At 48.9% G+C, this 20884-nt stretch overlaps 1 long non-coding RNA gene across 1 annotated transcript in view; it reads right to left on the minus strand.

The window, feature by feature from the left end:
* Window positions 1-2004: 2004 nt before the first annotated feature.
* The window catches only part of LOC142924272 (uncharacterized), a 31743-nt gene continuing 12863 nt past the window's right edge, over window positions 2005-20884 (minus strand). Inside the window, exon 3 of the long non-coding RNA XR_012941455.1 lies at window positions 2005-4934. This is a non-coding gene — a long non-coding RNA (uncharacterized LOC142924272). The remainder of the gene's footprint in view (window positions 4935-20884) is intronic.

The following is a 20884-nucleotide window of genomic DNA, read 5'->3' on the forward strand; positions in this document are numbered from 1 at the left end:
TTTTAGTGTAGCTTCCGGTGGCTGTGCTTGTGGGATGATGGTTTGCCCCTATTGTTGCTGCCATCACGTGAATGCTGGGCACACGCGTGGGGTTTTCTCTCTGCAGGCACCTCCGATTAGCCACGTACGGCGCGAGAGAAGTTCAACACACACAAAGACAAAGATCCCCCGTGTAGCCTTAACCGACTGTAGGGGCAAGTGCTGTTAGCGAGGAACTATGAAGGCCGGAACGGTACACGAGGGGGTGGGTGGCCAGCACCACGCCCGGCCGCCTTTGTCTCCCCAGTGGCGATGTTTACGCACTGCACCAGGTACTCATTTGAGGACGAGTCGACCTAGGGGAGGCCCATGACTGGTTCAGATAATCGTCACTGGTGTTGGTCGTGAGCGGGAATCGCACCCGTGTCGCTGGATTCATAGCGCAGCGTGCTAACCGCTACACTACCGCTCCCCACACACACGCACACAAACATACAAGACTCCAGAACAAGATTAGGAGGTGACAACTCAGCTATCCCACTGACGAACAATTATTGTCATCATGGTTCTTCACCATTGGCGGTGTGGATGGTGATTTTCCCCCCACAAAGTAGCACGGAGAGGACGCACGCTTGTAACGACTTGGAGAGACATCGACAGCTTAGAGGCATATTTCACACTGTTAAAGAAGAATGGGCCTGGGCAGGACACGTACCAGAAGCGATGATGGCTGTGCTGTTCAAAAATAATGACGGAGTCACAGCCGGGGAATGAGAGGATGGTCACCGCGGAGGTGGAGCGATGAAATCAGTTCGTGTGAAGGTGCCGGGTGGATTGATACATTGCAGGGTCGTGAGATATGGCAGCAGCTTGGGAAGGGCTTCATCCAGCGGTGGAATGACCATGGCTGATCATGATGATGATAATAATAATGCAATTTGTAACTTGCTCAAAATTGTACACTGAGGTGTGGCGCCAAGATCGGTGTTGAAAGCCAAGGCAGTAGAGGTGGAATAAGTGGAATAGGTGGGGGCCTTGAAGCGCCTGGTGTATGTACGTATGTTGAACATTTTTCGCGTCGTACATAGCCAACCGCGCTAAGCGGACGTGCGGACGTGGCCTGGCAGTGACGAGTCCTGGTCCTCGGCATGGTCGACGATCTTCTACATCGGCGAACATGCTCTCTCAAACGCCGAAGGTACTCTTCTATAAATGGGGCATTGAATGTAATTTTTTTTTACTGCACCTCTGTGTTGCGCAAATCGCCGCGTGGGCAATGCCATTGCGCACGCGGCGATTCTTTCGCACTTCTTCCCTCTCGGTTGATGGACGGCCGGGCACAATCTTTTGGGTGTCCGCGTGACCTGGAGGCCGGACGACGACGAGGATCCACCGCGTTTCAAAAAAGGTCACGCGCGGGCGACGACTCGAACGCGTTGACCTTTGACACCGGCGGCTTGGTGCGCGCAACGCGCCCTCGGTTGGGTCGTGAACGCCCGTGGCACGTGACAGCCCATCCCTCGCTCTCGAGCCTCTTGCCGAGGCTTCCGTAGCACCCAAAAGGTGACGCTCCGATTGTTGGAGGAAGAAAGAACGCAAATAATCCTGAAGGTTTTTTTTTACCCCCCTCCCCCGCTGAAAGTAATTGGGACTTAATACGAATAATCGACAAACACTGGCGACGAGACGCGTCAATTGTTGCGTAATGTAAACATAATAAAATTAATATTTATATCCCGTTTACAGCACTGAGCTAGCAATGAACATTCCACATTCCTATGGCGGGGGAAGTGGCTATCCGTAAGCACCGTTGACTTCTTCACAAGGTGGTACTTATTTTACTGACCAGAGAGGGATGATGGGCTGAGTTGACTCATTGTCATGCCACCCGGCTAGTATTACGTGATGTCCTCATAACAATTTTGTTGAAAGGTGTATATACCTCTACCACATCAAATTGTCGTGAACTGCTGCTTATATAAACGTATACGGCTAATTCATACATTGTCGGTGTATTATGTTATCAGTTAATAAAGTTGTTAATGAAATAATTGAACAATCACATTTCACGGGGATTTTCTTTGCGTACAATTCATATGCTCATCTTTTCCCTCTTTGTAATGTCTGTATATCAACTTGGGGGGGCGGTGGCGCATTGTTTAGCGCACTGAATTATGAACGCAGCAGCCCGGGTTCGATTCAGTGTCGAGTGATATCTGAAGCGGTCATGGTTACCCTTCTTCACCAACCCACACTGACCAGCGGAGTGAAGTATGGCTGAACACCAGCATGACCAAGTGAGTGTGCAGGCCTTCATCCAGCACTGTTTTGACAAAGAGCTGTACAATTATAATCAATTACGTTAAGGTAACATAATTGATGATAATGTATGAATTTGCTAATTTGGCCATTTGTTGGGACACGGCTGATATGTTAAGCGATATTCCCAATGGAACGGTTTACTACATTTTCACTGGTAAATTTAGGTTTAAAATTAATTGTATTGATAATAATTAAGAAAGGCTAATAGAGAGGCTCTTTGAGGATTGAACTCAATTTTACCCGGTGGGAGCGGGGTCATGGGAACAATTGTTTATGCAAATCGATGTAAACAACTCATTAAATGTATCGCATGCAACATTTCCGACATGCTTACATTACGATAATTGGCATCGTAGAGAGTCTGATAAGTGCATGGCCTTGTCCTAATTTCGTGGGCTCAATGAAAGGGCCTCCCTCATATCAGCGCCAGCTGCACAAATGATATTTGTTTCATTCACGCAAAAGGGAGTGAAATGTATTTCGGAAATCTGTGCATCACTGGATGACACAATATGAACTTAGCGTCGCTTGCTCTCAGGAAAGCTGAAAACAAGATTAGCTGCACAAATGCCAACGTAATAAATTAGCTGTAGAGATGAAGCGGCATGGATAGGACATCCGTCTCCGCTGAACGGAATGATGGCAGATAGTGAAGGATAATAATGACGCAAGGAATGAAACGTGTCTAGGAGGATGCGCATATCATTTGTTTCTCGTGCATTTCAAGAAGGAGCGGTGAAATTATCTCGCGTGCGAGTACTGGATGGACGATCATTCTGCAGGATCACGAGAGACGGAGGCAGAATTTGGGAGGTTGCCATGCAGGCGCAGGTTTGACCAGCGATTTTGATGAAATGCCACAAATCGTGGATGGCGATGCAGTTGGAGAACCAGTTATGTTTCACTCACTCGTTTCTCGTCTGGTTTCTCATCACTTGCGTCTCATTGGCAAGGTTTAGTTTTTCCCCTATAAGTCTAAATGCCCAACGGGTACATAACTTGTTTATAACTGGCATGAATAAGAAAAAACATGTATTTGCTAAGTAGTGGGGTTTTTGGTTTTGTAACGTCTGTGTACGGGACTGGCTAATTGATGCTTCAGCGTTGTGGGATGCAATTGCATGAATGACGCTCGATAATATGAAACTATTATTATATCACCGAATTGTACACACACGATTCTATTTAGACTATGCACCTTGAGTGCAATAATCGCTTTTAACTGACGAATCTATGCACAAAGAGATGCCTGAGCAAGCCACCAGATATCTCAGTAATTTCGCAGTGATCTCCCAATGACCCACTAGGCCTATGGTTTGAATATTACAATGACCAATGTTAGGAAAATTTGCATTTATCGACGAAAGGTCATCGAACGCTACTTATATATATATATGGCTGTTCACCAATAATACTTAAACCTGTATTTATTTACATAAAAGTCTTGTTAATCCAAATTGTGTGGTTCATTCACGATGTGGCCATGTATAAGCGAGCTGCTACAGATACACAGACATTACGCGTGTGTTCCTTGACATGAGGAACCGATTGAATTTGTGATTACATATGTTAGAAAAATTGCATGTATCTCGATCTACATGGGAGGAGCGATGGTACAGTGAGTGATCTACGCCCTGGAATGTGACACGGCCACCTGAGTTGGATTCCTGGCCAGGGAGAACTTCAGCGGCAGATGGTATCTGGATGGAATAGTCTTGTCATCGCCCCCCCGGCCCATCACCCCCTTCTCCAAACCACATCAACCAGCGTGATGAAGTACGGTCAAATTGCTGACGACCGACACGGCATGGGATGAGTAAAGATTGCAAATGTGATGACCAAGAGGGAGACATTTTCAAAGACGTCAGCAAAAAAAGATTGGGTGTTAGGACGCAACAATATATTTTTTATTCTTCCTTCCTTCGTCCAGCCCTCCGCTTAGGATGCATTCACACCTGCGGGCACCCCACGGCACGTGCAAGATTGGGAGAGTCCTGCGCATGATGGAGGAAAAATGTTCCTTCCCTAAAATCACCGCATGTCCGTTGCGCGGGGAAGGCAGCTTGTTAGCACTTGTGTGTCTGTGTGTGAGTGCACGCGTGTGTAGCTTTGTGTGTCCCGTGTGCGCGTGCGCGCTCGTTCGCGTCGGCATGTAAACCGTTTGATGCAGGGTTCTGCGTATTTGAACGCGAAGAGGGCTTTTTGCTTCTGACAAAAATGAGTGCTGGCGTTAGCGCGGAGACTTTGCGAGACGGGAGTATTGCGGAAGGAGGGTCATTGCCTTACTGTGTACGGTGCTTCTTCCCAGAAAATAATGATAAATGGAACATAATAAACAGAAATGTTTAAAAAAATACGTTCACTTAACGTACTTTCGGTGAGGCTGTCGTGGTGTAACGGTTGGCATACTGGGCTTGCAACCCAGAGGTCGTAGGTTCGACTCAATCTCCTGGTGTCACTCTCTCAAAATGGGGGCAAGTTAATAAATTCCCCCCACCTTTTAAAATGTATTTTTACTTACCAAATATGTGTAGGGGTTGGTTGGTAGATTTGAACAGACGACATCTGTTCAGTTGCTTATGTCCTGTTTCTAAGCAGCCCCTTGTCACGCGGTCTTGTGTTGGGTTTGGACCCTGCCAAGCAAATTTAGAGTTTTAGATTAATCTTGCGATGTGAAATACCATGGGACTTTTTATATCCAGACAAAACAGTGGGATGAATGGACTATTTGGCTCAGAGTCATCTGACTGATCAATTTCATTTTGTCATTTCCTGTTTTTAAATGTTTTACCCAATTTCTCCTCTCACACCCAAGAGGAAAAAAAATTGCCGCGCACAAAAACAAACGTTATTCGTAGATTAGATATATACAAGTTTTTTTTTAAAACACTAAATTTGGATGGCCCTTGTGATGATGTTCTATTTTTAACCCCATTTTCACAACGTAAAAAGAGATTTTAAATTTTAAAATATGGTCCAATAAAACCTGGGTTATTAAAATTTATGACCTGGAAATTGTTATTGCCGTGCGCGGCACGACGCGCGCCTTTTATTGGCCACGCGGAGCCGAGTTGCTCTCGTGGCGAACGTCACAGCAACACGCGCGCGCGCGCACGCACACACACACGCAAGCCGCTATTTATACGCTTACTCCGTACCCTGTCCGTACAACAGAATATCATTTTACAAGCAACATTTTGGAGGAACCTATTTTTGACCTCGTACATTATTTACTGGCCCACGACCAAAGTCGCCCTGAATGCGCCCGATCCTGTCAGCAGGTTTGAGCCCGGATGGTGCCTGGAATGGGGCGACTGCCATGCACAAAAAGCGGGTGCAGTGAGCCGTCGTGGGCAATAGAGGGCAACGCAGCGAAATTCTGTTGTTGCTTTTTGCACTCCCCCCCCCCTTCACTGACCCGCACTCGCCAGTGTGGTGAAGTATGGTCAAATAGCCCTCACTGCCTGCGTTGGGAGACCCTCATGCAGCAGTGGAATGACAAGAGGGGGCTTTACATCGACTGTGCATTGCCATGCAAGCTGTCTCTTATTGCCATTTCAGAGCAACGAGGGTTATGTACCAGTTAACATAAATGACGTATTTATACACACACATGTTTTATACTACATTTACTGAAATACTTAAATGCGTCTGTCTGACAATCCATTGTTCAAGTGAATATGAAGAGCGGTCATAGTTTTAGAGTTTAGATTTCGGACCTCGATGCCAAACTGCCAGACACTGATGTTTTGTTTTAATTGTTAAGTTTTATAGTCCGGTATTTTTACTTTTTACTGTAGGCTTTCAGTCAATAGAAAGTCAACGCAGCTGCCCTGTTGTGTGGTGGTAGATGGAGAAAGGTACAGTACATCGGCTCAATTAAAGATCGATTGGGTGTACGTGCCGATGATTTTTAGTGCTCCGAGGGAAACGGTCGGAAAAGGGGTAAAGGCGCAGCCCCGCAATTGCTTGCTCGTGCCACTGCTTGCGGAAGGCGCTTCCGGGACAGCGACAAGGGCCAGCAAATGCATATCGCAGTGGCACGCGCGGCTCTTGAAGGACCGGCGACTTCGTGACAGTTATTGGACAACCGCCGTCTCGTATTCACGTTGCATTGCGTATTCTTGATATATCGATGTGGTTTTTGTTGTGGTTGTTGTTGATTGCTTTACCGAATTCGAAAAAAAAACATTGACTCTTCTTTTTATTTTGGTTTCCGATGCCCCTGTCCTGAGTTGATTCCTTCTGTCAGTCTAATGAAGCACATTCTTGGGTAGACGTCTCCCGTTTAACAGCCGAGTTCACACAACACATGCACGCCCACACGCACACTCGTACATGCAGATGAACACATACATGTACACAAAGAGAAACATCCCTCGTGTAGCCTTAACAGACTGTTGGGGCAAGTGCTTTTAGCAAGCATCTATGAAGGCCGGCACGGCACACGAGAGGGTGGGTAGCCAGGACCACTCCCGGCCGCCTTTGTCTCCCCAGTGGCGATGTTCACACACCGCACCAGGTACTCATTTGAGGCTGAGTCGACCTAGGGAAGGCCCAGGACCGGTTCAGATCATTCGTCACAGGTGTTGGCCGCAAGCGGGAATCGAAGTCGTGTCGCTGGGTCCCGCAGCGCCCTAACCGTTGTGATACCGCTCCCCACATGCAGATTAACACGCAGGTGAACATGTGGACACAAAACGATAAAGACAAAGATCCCCCGTATAGCCTTAACAGACTATTGGGGCAAGTGCTGTTAGCGAGTAGCACCTATGAAGGTAGGGCACGGCACACGAGAGTGGGTGGCGCGAGATGCATTTGCTGGCCCTTGTCGCTGTCCCGGAAGCGCCTTCCGCAAGCAGTGGCACGAGCAAGCAATTGCGGGGCTGCGCCTTTACCCATTTTTTTCTTTGTGTGAGTTGCGGCAAAGCCGGGCGGCGGTCACCTCGGCCCTGTGGATGTGCGAGAGTCCTCTGGGGAAATGCGATGTCTTAGGAGCCGACTTTAGCGTTGCAACTAAAAAAAAAGAAAATAAGTAATTTCATCCTCCAATTTTCCCCATTTTCACATACCGGTGCAGTAGCTTAAGTGCAATAGGCATTTACGTGGACAATAGAGTAGTGTGTATCGAGGCGTTACTTACAGCGTAATATTGATTTTAAAATGCGTATCGTTTGTTGATTGCATTGGACTGTGTTCCAGCAGCAACCTGGCCACCAAGGTTCGATTCCCGCTCACGGCCAACACCGGTGAAAATTACATCAACCGGTGCTGGGCCTCCTCCTAGGTCGACTCAGCCTCAAAAGGAGTACCCGGAGTGACGTGCAGTAAACATCGTCGCTCGGGAGACAAAAGCGGCCGGGCGTGGTGCTGGCCACCCACCCCCTCGTATGCCGTGCCAGCCTTCATAGGTGCTATAGGGGAGCGGTGGCGCTGTGGTTAACGCACCCAGAAACCCGACTTGTATTTTTGGCCACAGCGAACATCAGTGGCGATTGTTTGAATCAGCGCTGGGCATCTTCCGGGTCAGCCGTCAATGAATGAATACCTTGTGAAGTGCGTAAACATCATCACTGGGGGAGGTAAATGCGACCGGACGTGGTGCTGGCCAACACAGACCCCTCTTGCTCTGTGCTACCTTTAAATAAGTGCTCGCAAACAGCACAGGGGAGGCGGCTCTGGTTGCCCTGTCAGTCACGGGGGTCAGTGGTGGGGTGGGGGGCCAAGTGAGGGTTGTGCTTCTCTCTCGAGCGCGTGTCCGTGGCCCTGTCAAAACTCAAGCCTGATCTCGGCCCCGGTGTCGTTCTCTGAGCTTACTCAATGCGTCTCCATCGGCTCAAATCTCCGGCCACCAGACCTCTGCCCCTTCCACTCTCCACCTATCGTCATCCATGCCCATTGCACCACTTCACGCATGCGCCCCATATCCTACTGCCTCTCATCCACGCTCCGCCCATCAGACACCCTCACTCACCACCACACTCCTTATTCTGCCTTACCTACCCCTGCAACATCAGCTCCAGTCCCAGCCCCTGTCCCTCCATCCATTCCGTCACTTTCCTCACTGAACGCCGTCGGAATTAATCTTAAAGCGCCCTGGAAAGGGCTCTACATAAATGCGAAATCGAATATAATTTAAAGCGGGAACAGAAATGGAATTGAAGGACTCTTCTTCACAGATGAGCCTATAGTTGGTTTCCCTGAGCTATGGTTCCAAAAAGGCGGTGGTGGCGGTGGCAGGGGCACGTGGTGTGACCTTGGATCACGACTCCGTTGTGCAGTTCTTGCAGGAAAAAGCGCACGAATTGTTTTTCTCTCTCCACTTTTCTGCCGAGAATTTTCTAATTGCGCCGTGAATTTTTTATTGTGTTTCAAATTGCATTTCCCAATGTTTCGGAGCTCACCGCGTGAACGCAGTAATTAGAGGGATCGTTATTCGATTTGAACTTGTTTAGGCGGTGAAATATACGGTGTGTGCTGTTACTCTGAGCTCGTTGCCTATCTTGGCAAAAGGAACTGTTTTGTAGTTTTGATAAATAAATAAAAGTGTATATTTGTTTCTTGAGTGTTCTGTTCTTCTGCCCAAAATGGGATGTGCAAAAGGACACATTTACCGAGCTGGGATGAGGAAGACATGTTTATGCATGTGTCTGGTCGTGCGTGTCCACGTGGCTTTAAAAAAAAACCCCATTTATTATCAACTAACTTTGGCGAGGCCCTTGATGCCCTCTTTGCCTCCACGGCCATGTCTGCGGTTCTCATCCGTTGACCGCAACGGATGGATGGTGGATGGCGTGCAATCGATGCACTTTTCATTTTGTCCGGAATACACTTGCACTCTCGCGTTTGTACTCGTTCAGAATAACCCATTGCTTTGTGACTCGCAGATGGCAGTGAGGTGGTGATCGTCGAGCCCTTAATTCGAATTTTGAAAAGGGCAATTTCGTTTTCCATATTTTTGGTGAAACGTTTACTATCGTACTAGTTCTGGTTCTCGAGCTGCGAGTGAAATAATCGAAGTTTAATTTATCAGTGAATGTTTTCTGGGTCGCTGGTAAACCGGAGTGGGTAGGTACGTGAGTTGTAGCCACAGCTGTAGCGAGAACCACAATGGGACGTCCTGTGCCGGATGCGGAAACATTTTTTGCGTGTGCCTCTCCATGTGTGTATGTCTCTTGTGTGTGGTGTTACTCTGGTTGTCTATCTGTGCTGCCCAATACATCTTTCACTGGATGTTATTCCCTGTGTATGTATCTCTGCTACCTTGTACCTCGTATTTGTTCACTCTGTCTATGCTGGTTTGTTCAACACAGAGGATGAACACGAAATTGAGCAGTCTTCTGAAATACGTGGTCAACCAGGTCAGTGTCTAACTGTGTTGTTGGCCGACTGGTTTTGCATCGCGTTATTTTTTTTTAGGTTTGTTGAGTTCTCGTCTCTCATCTTCTTGTTGTATTTGCCTCCGTGCAGTTTAACGTTCTCTATGTGCTATGTGCGTGATGTCCCCCTATGTGTTCCCTCGCTATTTGTTTTACACCTGATGATGATCGCTTGTGTTGCGTTCGAAACGTCGTGAAATATTTTAATTTAATTTAGTTAAATTTTATTTTATTTCTACATACGTGACTTTACCGAAAAAACCAATGAGCATTTTTCTGGTAGGCTGTCAACCCCAACCAGACTTGGCTGCAATTATGTCCTGAGAATGACAGTCAAACAAACGAACACACATCTTGAAAGAAATCAATAGTTGTAAGACGACGATGATGATGATAACGACGACGATAGCGATAATAACCCCTGCAAGATTATCAACCCTCTTCCGTCTCTATAGTCGCCTTGCGTAAACTCATCAGTGGGGGGGAGGAGGGCCCAGGGGAGCGACCCGTGACCGCGTTGACGCAACGGAGACTTGGGGAGGACGGAGCCGACGCTCGCCCTCCTGGCTGGCTGGCTGGCGTGGACAGAGAGAGGTCTCTGCCGCATCGGGGGGGGTGGAGGGGAAGACGCCACGCACGTCAGCGGCGGGCGAGTATAAACACAGCTGGTGGCACAGGGTGGGGGGGGCAAGTGTGGTGGTACGCGAGTGGGGGGGTGGGTCCTATCGCAATGTCCACAAGCGGTGCTGTGACGCAGGGCGGGTGAAGGCTGTCAAAGCGGGTGGCGGCAGCGACGTTCGCGTGGCTCAGGAAGGTGGTCAGGTCGGAGTGCCGAGCCGGCCTTGCTGAAGGCCCTGGGTTCGATTCCAGGCTTCGACCACCGTTGAGTAAAGTGGGCCCTCAAGCGTAGCGAGTTGATGGCCTCAGGTCCGGTCGCTAACAAGTGCACAAGGGAACATGATGTGAGTTTAATTTGGGGTTTTCACTTAATTTAGATCATTTACCGTACTGACGCAATGGAAGCTTTTTTCCCCTTTGCAGGGCAAATACAAGGTGTGACTGCGGCGGATAAAGATATCGAAGCCATTTCAGGAGCAATTCTGTAATGTCACCTTCCAGGATCATTCATTGATGCTGGGCGATGCGCTGCTCACCGAGAGAGCTCCGAATGGCAATGTCCAACTTTAATGTCGTGACATTGATGGCACTGTATAACTCGAATGCAGTTTTACATTGGGGGCGCGGGGAAAGTAATAAAATAATAAAAGGGCTAGGATGCATTTGTGGCATCGGTAATTGATCTCAATTCACTAATGTGTCAAACCCACTATTGCAGGGGTTTTTTTGGGGCAATTTCCACAGCCCCAAAGGTTTAGTGGTTAGGGTTACAGCAATTGGTGTCGAAAAATGAAACATTATTACAATTATACTGCCATGGAGATTGTCTCTGTTAGATCCCGTTTTTTTTTACGTGAAAGCTAATGCGTTGAGGCACAATACATTTAGCAGCTTTGCAAGGTGGGTCTCTTCAGAAATAGAAGCCGATGCATTATATGAGCTGGCCCATATATATATAAACAGCCGAGGAAATTGCTTGCTTGCCCAGTGTCTTGCCTTAGTCAAAAAATCCAGCTAAATGGCACATGTCGGTGGCTACAAATCCTTCTTGTTGCTATTTAAGAAGCCAAACGCATTCAGCTTGCGTTTTGTGTCCGCGTGCGCCTGCCTGTGCTGTGTGTTGCCTGCGTGTGTGCGTTTTGTTCAGTGAATGCACGAGACGACGTTTCGTTTAATTTAAACTGTTGGTCCATGAACCATATACATACCCCCACACGTCCAGGAAGTTGTGTAGCAGTCCAGGGATTGTGCTTAAAGGAATACATTCTGATTTCATTGATTGTTTTCAACTGAAATAACAATATTCGGTGGAAATCTAAAGGGTATTACTCGTTTCCCGCAGTTTTTCCTTGATTGTGGTATAGGCATCAACAGACAAGGCATTGATTCGGAACTCTCACAGAGCAGTCAACGTCCCCGTGTTAGATAACTGTCTGTGGAAGTGGATATCACAGAACTGCTTCCGAGTCTGAGATCCTTTCAAGTGACCTCTTATCCACACGTTCCCACCCGCCCAGCTACAGAGACAAATGTTTGCGCGTGACGGTAAAAACCCCGAGGTTTTATTTTCAGAGCTGGAATTTAGACAAATTAAGTGTACCAATAACAACAACAACAACAACAACGAAAAAGCATAGGGGGTGTGTTCATGGGCACCGGATTCCTACACAAGACAGGATACGCTGGCGTGGGCCCTGCACCATCAAATACCCCGCTTTGCCCCCCCCATCTCAAGTTCACTCTCCCGAGTTGTGAACACTGTTCGGATGGCCCCCCACTCGACATCTCTCCTGGGCCCTCCCATCCCAGAGGAGCTCGAGCCGGGCCTGACACAAGATTGTACTTTGCCCTGTGATCTCTCAGCCACCGGGTCACCACTCTTTTTGTGTGTGCACGTTTTATTTTCCTTGGGAAAAAGAAAATAAATAAAAAGCAAATGGGTGGAGAAGAAAGTTGTGCTTTGATACAGGCGCACGATGCCCACGGACTGCGTATTTCAAGAGTCGGCGAGGACACCGTTTAGTGAGGCTGTTTGTTCTGTTTTGTCTTTTGGCTTGGGGTTGTGCGGTGGTGCTGTCGTCTGTCTCTGTGTGTGCGAACTCGCGCTGTGTTATTTTCTTAACAGCAAGGCTGTCTGTCATTTGATGTATTGCTCGCATGTATGACTTGGAAGAGACCCAGGAGTTATAAGTCTTAATGATGATGGTTGCCGTGTCTGTTTTGTGTTCTTTGCATGTGTACGGAACCTCCTTACAGCAAAACGCACTTGCCCATGATCGTGCCAAAATAGTTGTCCGCTTCGCATTATGTACGTGGCGCTGCTACACTACATATGTGGTAATACACGCTATGTCAGCAATTCACTGGGATTGGGCAGTTTTATCCCGCCCTCCCTAAGGGGATGGGGTTTTTATTAAGTTGCTCTTTGGGACTTGTGGAATATATTTTACCCACTCAGCATTGTGGCGACGTCACGTCGGCGTTACAGCAACAGCTGACGTCTCAATGCGACTTGCATTTTTTTTGCCCACAAGTAGAGGTTGGTGATTCGCAAGCCACTACTCTACGGATCATTGCTTATTGATCGATACCACTACATACAAGATACCGCGTACTTCGGCAGATACAAATTCTCGACGAGCAACAAACTTGGCAAAAAATATCATCAAACGTCCATCCAACGTTCCGCGGTCATCATCTGCAAGATGCGCGCGCTGCCTTCACGTCGAGTTGTTAAACGTAATTAAGCAATTATCGGTGGAGTAAAACGCAGCAAGTGTGTAGAATCGATGAGCTTCAAATCTTAAAGGGCATCGACAAGGCATACGCATGCTTAATGTCGAGTCTCCCGTGACAGCCTCGTTGCTTCTGTGTGAATAATGACCGTGGCCTTCCACGTTGCATTGGAGGACGCGGCCGCCGGTAATGGAATGGAGTGGACTCAGCATCACCTGGAAGCGAGTGTCCTGAAGCTGTCTTTCGATTGACTGCCCACAGCGGCGCAGCACCTCGGCGAAGCGGTTGCACATCGCCTTAGGAAGTGAAAAGAGCGGATTTGTGTCCGCCAAATACTCTGCAGGGCCGGGGCCAACGTGGCACCCTCCGCCAAACGTCGGGACGGGCTTTGGAACGATTGGTCCTAACGCTGGCAGCAGCATACCACGTGTGACTGGGCCCGCTTCCGTCATGCGGCACAGCAGGTGTCGTGGGGTACTCGTCGTATTGCCCACCCATGTTTTATTTCACCACTCGGAAAGTTAGCAGCAAGCGGATATTACGCCGGCAAGCATTTGCCACATCGTAACTATCGTGTAAGCGTTTTTTTTTTAATGACGACGTTAATTGCGTGACGTATGAAAAAAACCTCACCCAACGCGAGCTCTAAATACGTTAACCAGAGTCATGATCAATGGCCCAGTTTTAATTAAGCGAGCTATTTTAAAACAGCCGAGTGAGATGCTGTAATTGGCGCACGCTTACGTGGGTGCGTGTCGTGATATTCCCTTAAACGGGGGCTAACGGACGTGTCCGAATAATTTCCAGACTGCCGCCGGTAACGAAAGCGATTTGGTGAGAAGAGAATTACCGACCTCTGGGATCTCTCCCGGAGGATCTGTCTGCTCTCCCCCCCCACCACTCCTCCCTCTCTTCGCCTTCTGAGGGCTCCAGTGAAACGGTGCCAAACCGCGTGGCCTCCCTCCCTCTCCCTCTCTCTCGAGGGGCCATCAAGTTTGGCATCAAATAGAGAATGTAAATTACACGGGGGAGGGAGGGGGAGTTTTATTTTTGGCAAACGCTTTCATTTCTTCGCTCTCTTAATTTTCAGTATTGCTTAGGCACGGTGCTGGGAAAATATGTTTGTCTTCTATTTTTTTAATTCTGTACAGTACCCCCCCCCCCCCCCAACGAAAAAAAAGAATTGGGAGAAAAAAAGTCACTTAGATAAATGTAAAGAGTTGGGAACGCTCTGTGTAGCTCTCTACCCAAGAGCAGGGGGTCGAGGGGTCAAGTTCTCTCTTATCTCATCTAATGCCATTGCTCCTCGTCACCTCGCGACGCCAGACTCCGCACGACCTCTCTCGAGACAGGACGACGCAAGGGCGGACGATTTGTTTTTAGGGTGACACCATCACCGGATGCAGTTTCACATCGCATACACGGGACAAATAAGATAAACATGTTTTTTTTAAAAAATATCTTGTAAGGTCATTCATAAAATACTGTGACGTCTTACCTTACGGTATTATCTGTGGCTGCCTCATAAACCGCTGGGATAGTTATTTATTTATCCTCTCTCTCGCTCTCTCTCGTGTGACTGCAGATCTGCCATGCTGGTAAGCGATATGTCGTGCTGCAAGGAACAGGTTAAGGTCAGGGGTGGGACATGGGGGCTTGTGGCGAGGTGGGGTGGTGGTGGTGGATGGGGTGATGCAAGGCGCGGCGATATGGGTGCCACTATAGCCAAGGCAATATCATCGTCGTGGCTGACGAGCCCCACGAATCTCATGGCGTCAAATTAAAAATCACTCCGCAAGTTCATTTCAGTGCAGTCACAGCGAAGCGCTCGTGCGTTGATGTGCGCGTGTGCACGGAGTGCAATGATTCATGCCGCCCCCCGCCGACTGTGATCCGAACAGCTGTCACGATGTGCGATTCGACTCGAGAGGCTATTGTACAGGGCGCTTAAAAAAATGTTTTTGAACACTTCTGAGAATTTTCAACGATTCTACAATAAATGTGCTGCCGCCTCCGGGCTCTGGAGATCACCTGGAGAAGATTCATGGCACGTGTCGACAATGATGGCGAACAAGTGGGAGACTCTTTGACTTTTTTAAGCTATTAACATGACATCTGTTATAATGTTATTATCCGCTCTTTTTCCATGAAAAACGATAGTCCCATTTAAGTGTTAACACTTTTTATAGTTTCTTATGGGGAGCACCCGTGACGTGAACCGAACACATTCAACAGATAAAGACGACTAAAAAGACCATAGTCGATTCTTAAACGTAGGCTTCTATGCGTGCATTGCAAGCTTAAGAATCGATATTCATCCAATTAATCGATTATTTATCGTTACTTTTGCCGTTGTCATTCACCACTGCCGGCCGAGCTTCCCATTCGTGTGGAGAGCTCTTTTAGCTGTAGCCTGCTTTACAGACAAAGGTCCCCCATGTAACCTTACCAGACTGTTGGGGCAAGTGCTGTTAACGAGCACCTATGAAGGCTGGCACGGCACACGAGGTGGTGGGTGGCCAACACCACGCCCGGCCGCCTTTGTCTCCCGAGCGACGATGCTTACACACCGCTCCGGGTGTACTCATTTTGAGGCTGAGTCGACCTAGGGGGAGGCCTAGCACCGGTTCATGTTAATCGTCACCGGTGTTGGCCGTGAGCGGGAATCGAACTCGGGTCGCCGGGTTCGTAGCGCAGCGTAGCGCTGACCGCGACTCTCCACGCACGCACACACACCGCTCGGCAATTTGAAGTGGGACACTCCCACGGGAAGATCCCTCTGGGCTCGTGGTGGGGTTGTCCTTTGGCCACGAACGGAAAAATTGCGAGGGTCCGCTGGGTACGTTACCCGCTTGGTTTCGAAGGTTTGAAGCAGCTCAATGTCAACTTCACTTCATTGTCACGCATTATTGAGAGCCCAAGAGCGTGACATTGGGTTTGGCCGGACTGCCCAGTGAGTGGACTTCCTGTCGTGTTCACGTTGTGTCCGCCTTGGCCCCCTTCGGGGATGCGACTCCCCAAGACCGAATGCGGGCGGCAGCGCTCGATAACGAAGGATTATACGCGCTCACCCCTTTTTTCCTGAACTTTTGCAGATCGCATCGTTTTCTGTTTTTTTTTCTTCTTCTTCTTCTTCTCCTCCTCCTTTTTTTAAAGCCCCAGCCCCGCTCCCCCTTATCTCCCACCATCTATCGAGCAGCCGGGGTTTAACCCCGCGCTCATGCACGCCACGGCGCTGTGCGCTAAAACGGCACGGGCCCGCGCCCGTTCGGAGCCGTCTTTGTTGTTGACGCGGGCGAGACACGGGAGGGAGTTTTTTTGGGTCGTTCTCAAACGCGTTGGTGACGGAGATGTGTTTTTTTTCTTTGTCGTTGCACTGCATGAGTTGCGTATAAAGTGCACCTCCATTCTATCCTCTGTGTTGGTTTTTTATAAAGCGCCTTTCGTCAAGGCGCTTGACAATGCTTACCGACTGCGGTACAAAATGTCAAGGTAAGTGATGGGGGACGGGGTAGTGACTAAGGGTGGAGGGGGCGAGGTGGAGGCTGCGGCTGAGGAGGCGTTCGTGGCGTTAGGTGGTGCTGGTAGGGGTAGCCTCGGTTCAGAGAGGAAGGTACACCAGGCTACTCGTCTGTAAGCAGTCTCAATCTCGCGCAGGCTTTAACAAAGCAAAGAAATGCGTTTTAGTCACAATCTACCTTTTGGCGACAACCGCCCCTTGACAGCTCATGGAATGAGAGATACATTTAGTGCACAGTTATTACCCTGATGATGAGGTCAGCTCGTGCGTGCCCAGGACCAGTGTCTGACTAAGCTAGTGCGGGGCCTGTAGCATTTGTTATAAAGGGGCCTTAAATAAAAAAAAGAAAACACGTAAATATTAAAACACAAATTGTTAACTTGCACAGTCAAGTAATTGCATTTTTTTTATTTGCTATACAGCCAGATAATACGACAAATCGCTAACCTTAAACACCCAGTCGTTCGTAGAAGTTGAAGGCGGTATAGTACTATAGTCATAGAGCAAGTGCAGAATCATTGAACCGGAATTGATAGCTTGAAAGCATTTAGCGCGGGGGACCCTTGAAAGTACGGGGCCCGTAGCTACTACTACATATGTAGATACTTGTGCTACGAGGATAATCCGGCACTGCCCAGGACACATCGCGATAGGGGGATGATGACCGATGGACAAGACTGGTCATGGAATGGTAGGCAAAGGAGAGAAAACAACCACCAGTGAAGGTGGAACAGAAAGCTCAGCTCGTGCGCAGGAGGGCACGGATGACGCGTTGCACAGAGCATGGTGGCGAGAGATCGGGGAGGCTTTCGTCCAGCAGTGGATCGATAAACTGTCAAACAGTAAGCCGACGGTGATATCAAAGGGTAAGCCGGTGATCGCGAACAGTGAGCCGACAGCGTGTGTGGTCATGTGTCTTACGGGGACGTTGCTGTTTCACGGTTGCACTGTGAGTTTCTGACACGGATGGTGGAGCCTTCATATCAGGCATCCGCCGCCCTCACCATTCTGGAACCTGGGCCATTGTCCCACAGTGATATCAGAGAGGACGTAAGCGCGTTTAGGAATGTGCCGCGAACTGCCACTGCCCGATTAATAGAGTCCAAGTCGTATCCAATGCAACCCGAGCGCGCCAACGAAGGCAAACAACGTGGTCCGTAGTGACACGAGCCGTTGTTCGACTGCAGTGGCCGCTGCCTGGGGTGCCACCGGCGTGCGAGCTGCCTGCCACTCCGTGGGCCGCTTGCGACGTGAGCGAGGGCTGGCAGCCTCGCTCCGGGAGAAACTCTTTCTGTGGTCGCACCTCGCGTGAAGTGCGCGGGGGGTCGCGCTCCGATTGGACTTTTGCGGGGGGAGCCACTGCAGGCATCGTCGCTCACCAACCGGTGTCCCGGGGTTTTTTTTCGCCGCGGAAGTATTTCGACCGCATTCCCCGGATTGTAAGGCGCTCCGAAAAAAATAAGGATGCACATCCCCACCCTGTGCCCCGGGGTCATTAAAGTTAGACAAAAATATGGTCGAAAGACAAAGACGCAGTTCCCCCGCATAGCCTCAACAGACTGTTGGGGCAAGTGCTGTTTGCGAGCACCTATGAAGGCCGGAACGGCACACGAAAGGGTGGGTGGCCAGCACCACGCCCGGCCGCCTTTGTATCCCCAGTGGTGATGTTTACACATCGCACCAGGTACTCATTTCAGGCTGAGTCGACCTAGGGGAGGCCCAGCACCAGTTCAGATATTCATCACTGGTGTTGGCCGTGAGCTTGAACCGAACTCGGGTTGCCTGGTTCGTAGCACAGCGCGCTAATCACTACCCTGCCACTTCCCACACGCAGACACACACATACACACCGAGTGGATGATAGCACTCGTGCTTAACGTTTGCTTTTAAATACAGGGGAGGGGGGGGGGAAGGTGTGCCTTATCATCCAGAAAATACGGTAATATAGTTGATAAAATAAGTTTTCCTGGGCTATCTCTAGTCAATCGCTGTGAAAAAAAAATAAAAAAGTCAAACTCATCGACCCAGTGAACACGAGACCGATGTTCTCCAACACAACGTCAACCACCCACACACCCGGCAGGGCCGACTCGTCCCATCGCACTCGGACGTGGCGGGCCAACAATCATTGTTGGGAGCCGCGGCTGAAAGTGGGACCACGAAGGCAGATGTTATCAGCGATCACGGACTGCTCCCCCACCCGTGAGCGTTATCGCTCGTGCCCCCCCCCCCCTCTCCTCATGCCCTCTGTCTTTTCAGCGTTACCTGCCCACCGTGAGCTCATCTTAGATTCCAGCGGGGAAAAAAGGGCCCCGCTCAATCTCGCGATCTTCATGGGAAACGCCAACACGTTACGGGGATGCACATTAAAAGGTAAACTGTGAAATAAAAAGGAGTGTATGTTATTGGTTGGGAAAGGCGGAATTGTAATGTAATAGCAGCTGCCCAAAATAGTAAATAGCAATGGTCGGAATGTTTTTTTTTAGCACCAGCTACTTTTTAGTTAAAATATATAATAAAGGTTTCCATGAACTTTACAACCCTTTTAAAATGTCGGTCATGAGTGCTGTTTGACCTTCAGATATTACTCGCCACTGATGATAGCTGTGGTTGGGGATTGAACTCAGGTCGCCGGGTTCACGGTCGCATTAATTGCACAGCCTTTCAAAAATACGTCATTAAAGTGATGCGGAGAGAACACTGAGATGTATTCCGAGGAAACTGTGCAATTGCCAAAAGTGCGATAAACCCTGGTGTTGGGGATTCCAATCCGAGCCCACATGTGGGTCACATTTTTCGGATGAATTCCTCACGATTCCCAGGGAGGAAAACCAAGCAAGCAGGGGGTACGGAGGCATTAGATGTGAAGCCAAGAGCATCGTTCGTATAGTTACGCCAACTCACTTTCCAGATAGTAAATTACATAAATCACCTTCTGTTCTGTATCTCCACGTGAAATGTCTATTGGCTTATTGGCCTTCGGATTTATATACAACCAGCATCGCTTGATTTAAACATGCAAACGCCACAGCTTTGGACCCTTCTGGGGCTCATCAGCAGCACAGCGAGACATGTTAAACAAGTTTTCACTGACCAGATGTTGTTAGTAAGTGCCCTGCCTCCACAGCATTGGCCGTGAGCACGCAAAAATGTATTGTAATACAATTCTTACGAATGTTGTCGCGGAACATTTTGGGTGAAACATGAAATGAACTTCCTTCCCTTCCGTGTCTTTAATATCTTTCCACCTATCAGCCGAATGAGTCTCCAAATGACCCCTGAACAAATGAGATCCACTGCGCATGGTAATCTTCTCTACCCGTGCACAAAACGTGCAATATGGCCAGCGCAGTTTTGGGATCTCCGGCCTGATGAGTTGGGATCCAGTTACGGGCTAATTTTCGGGGTCCACCCTCAAGTCCGAGCCAATTTTGAGCATTAGTCCATAGAGCTTTCTCTGTGTGGTCAGCGTGTGCTCATGATAGACTGGACTCATAACAGTACACCATAACAAATGTTCAGATTTACCATATGGGCTTGTGTCGTATCTGCCCGACAGGAGGATTTCAGGCCAGGGAAGCTGCCTTTTTAAGTATCTTCTACTCATTTAGCGCAGAAACAGGGACAGACATATGTACGAATCCACAGTTCAACCCCCGGAAGCTATAGTCTGATGTCTATGTGTGGGATCATTGAATTATATTCTTGCCAATGTGCTTCGCAAGAAGCTCGCCCACGTGTGTGCGGCGATTCCACGGTAATAGTCGCGCGTGACAATTGAACGTTATGGCGGGACCCCGGGGTGCCGAATAATCGGAAGTCAAAATCATAATTATTGAATTTATTTTTGGCGACTCCGTCCCACTGCGCACATAAACGCCGCGACCCACCCGGCGCGGATCATTCTGTTGTCGTGTCGTCCAAGCGCAGTGGCGAGGACGAATGCGTAGGAAGAAACAAAACTTTAAAACTTTTGTTAGCGGATCGTGTAGAGCTCATCGAGAGGAATATTTTTTCCGTGTCGTTCGCCTTAAACAGACGTAAAATTACGTCGCAACGCAGTTTATGCGAGAGCTGGGGGCTTATTGGTTCCCCGGGGTCCCATCATAAGGCTCAATTGTGTTCACGTTTTTTTTGTTATCGTTGGACGATGCGTTAAGACGCAGGCCTGGAATAATCCACCCGCCCGCCCCGACCACCCCTGCGATGCGATGAATCCTTATTGTTCGGGTTTCTATTGCTCATTTACCACGTATACGTTCGTTCTCGCGATCGATTGGTCATCCCAGCTTGTTCTCTTCAGTGCGGGCTGCGTTTTTTTTAACAACTC

This window comes from Petromyzon marinus, chromosome 11 (genome assembly GCF_048934315.1).
Source record: "Petromyzon marinus isolate PM22_M1 ecotype Great Lakes invasive population chromosome 11, UKy_Petmar_22M1.pri1.0, whole genome shotgun sequence".
Classification (NCBI taxonomy): domain Eukaryota; kingdom Metazoa; phylum Chordata; class Hyperoartia; order Petromyzontiformes; family Petromyzontidae; genus Petromyzon; species Petromyzon marinus.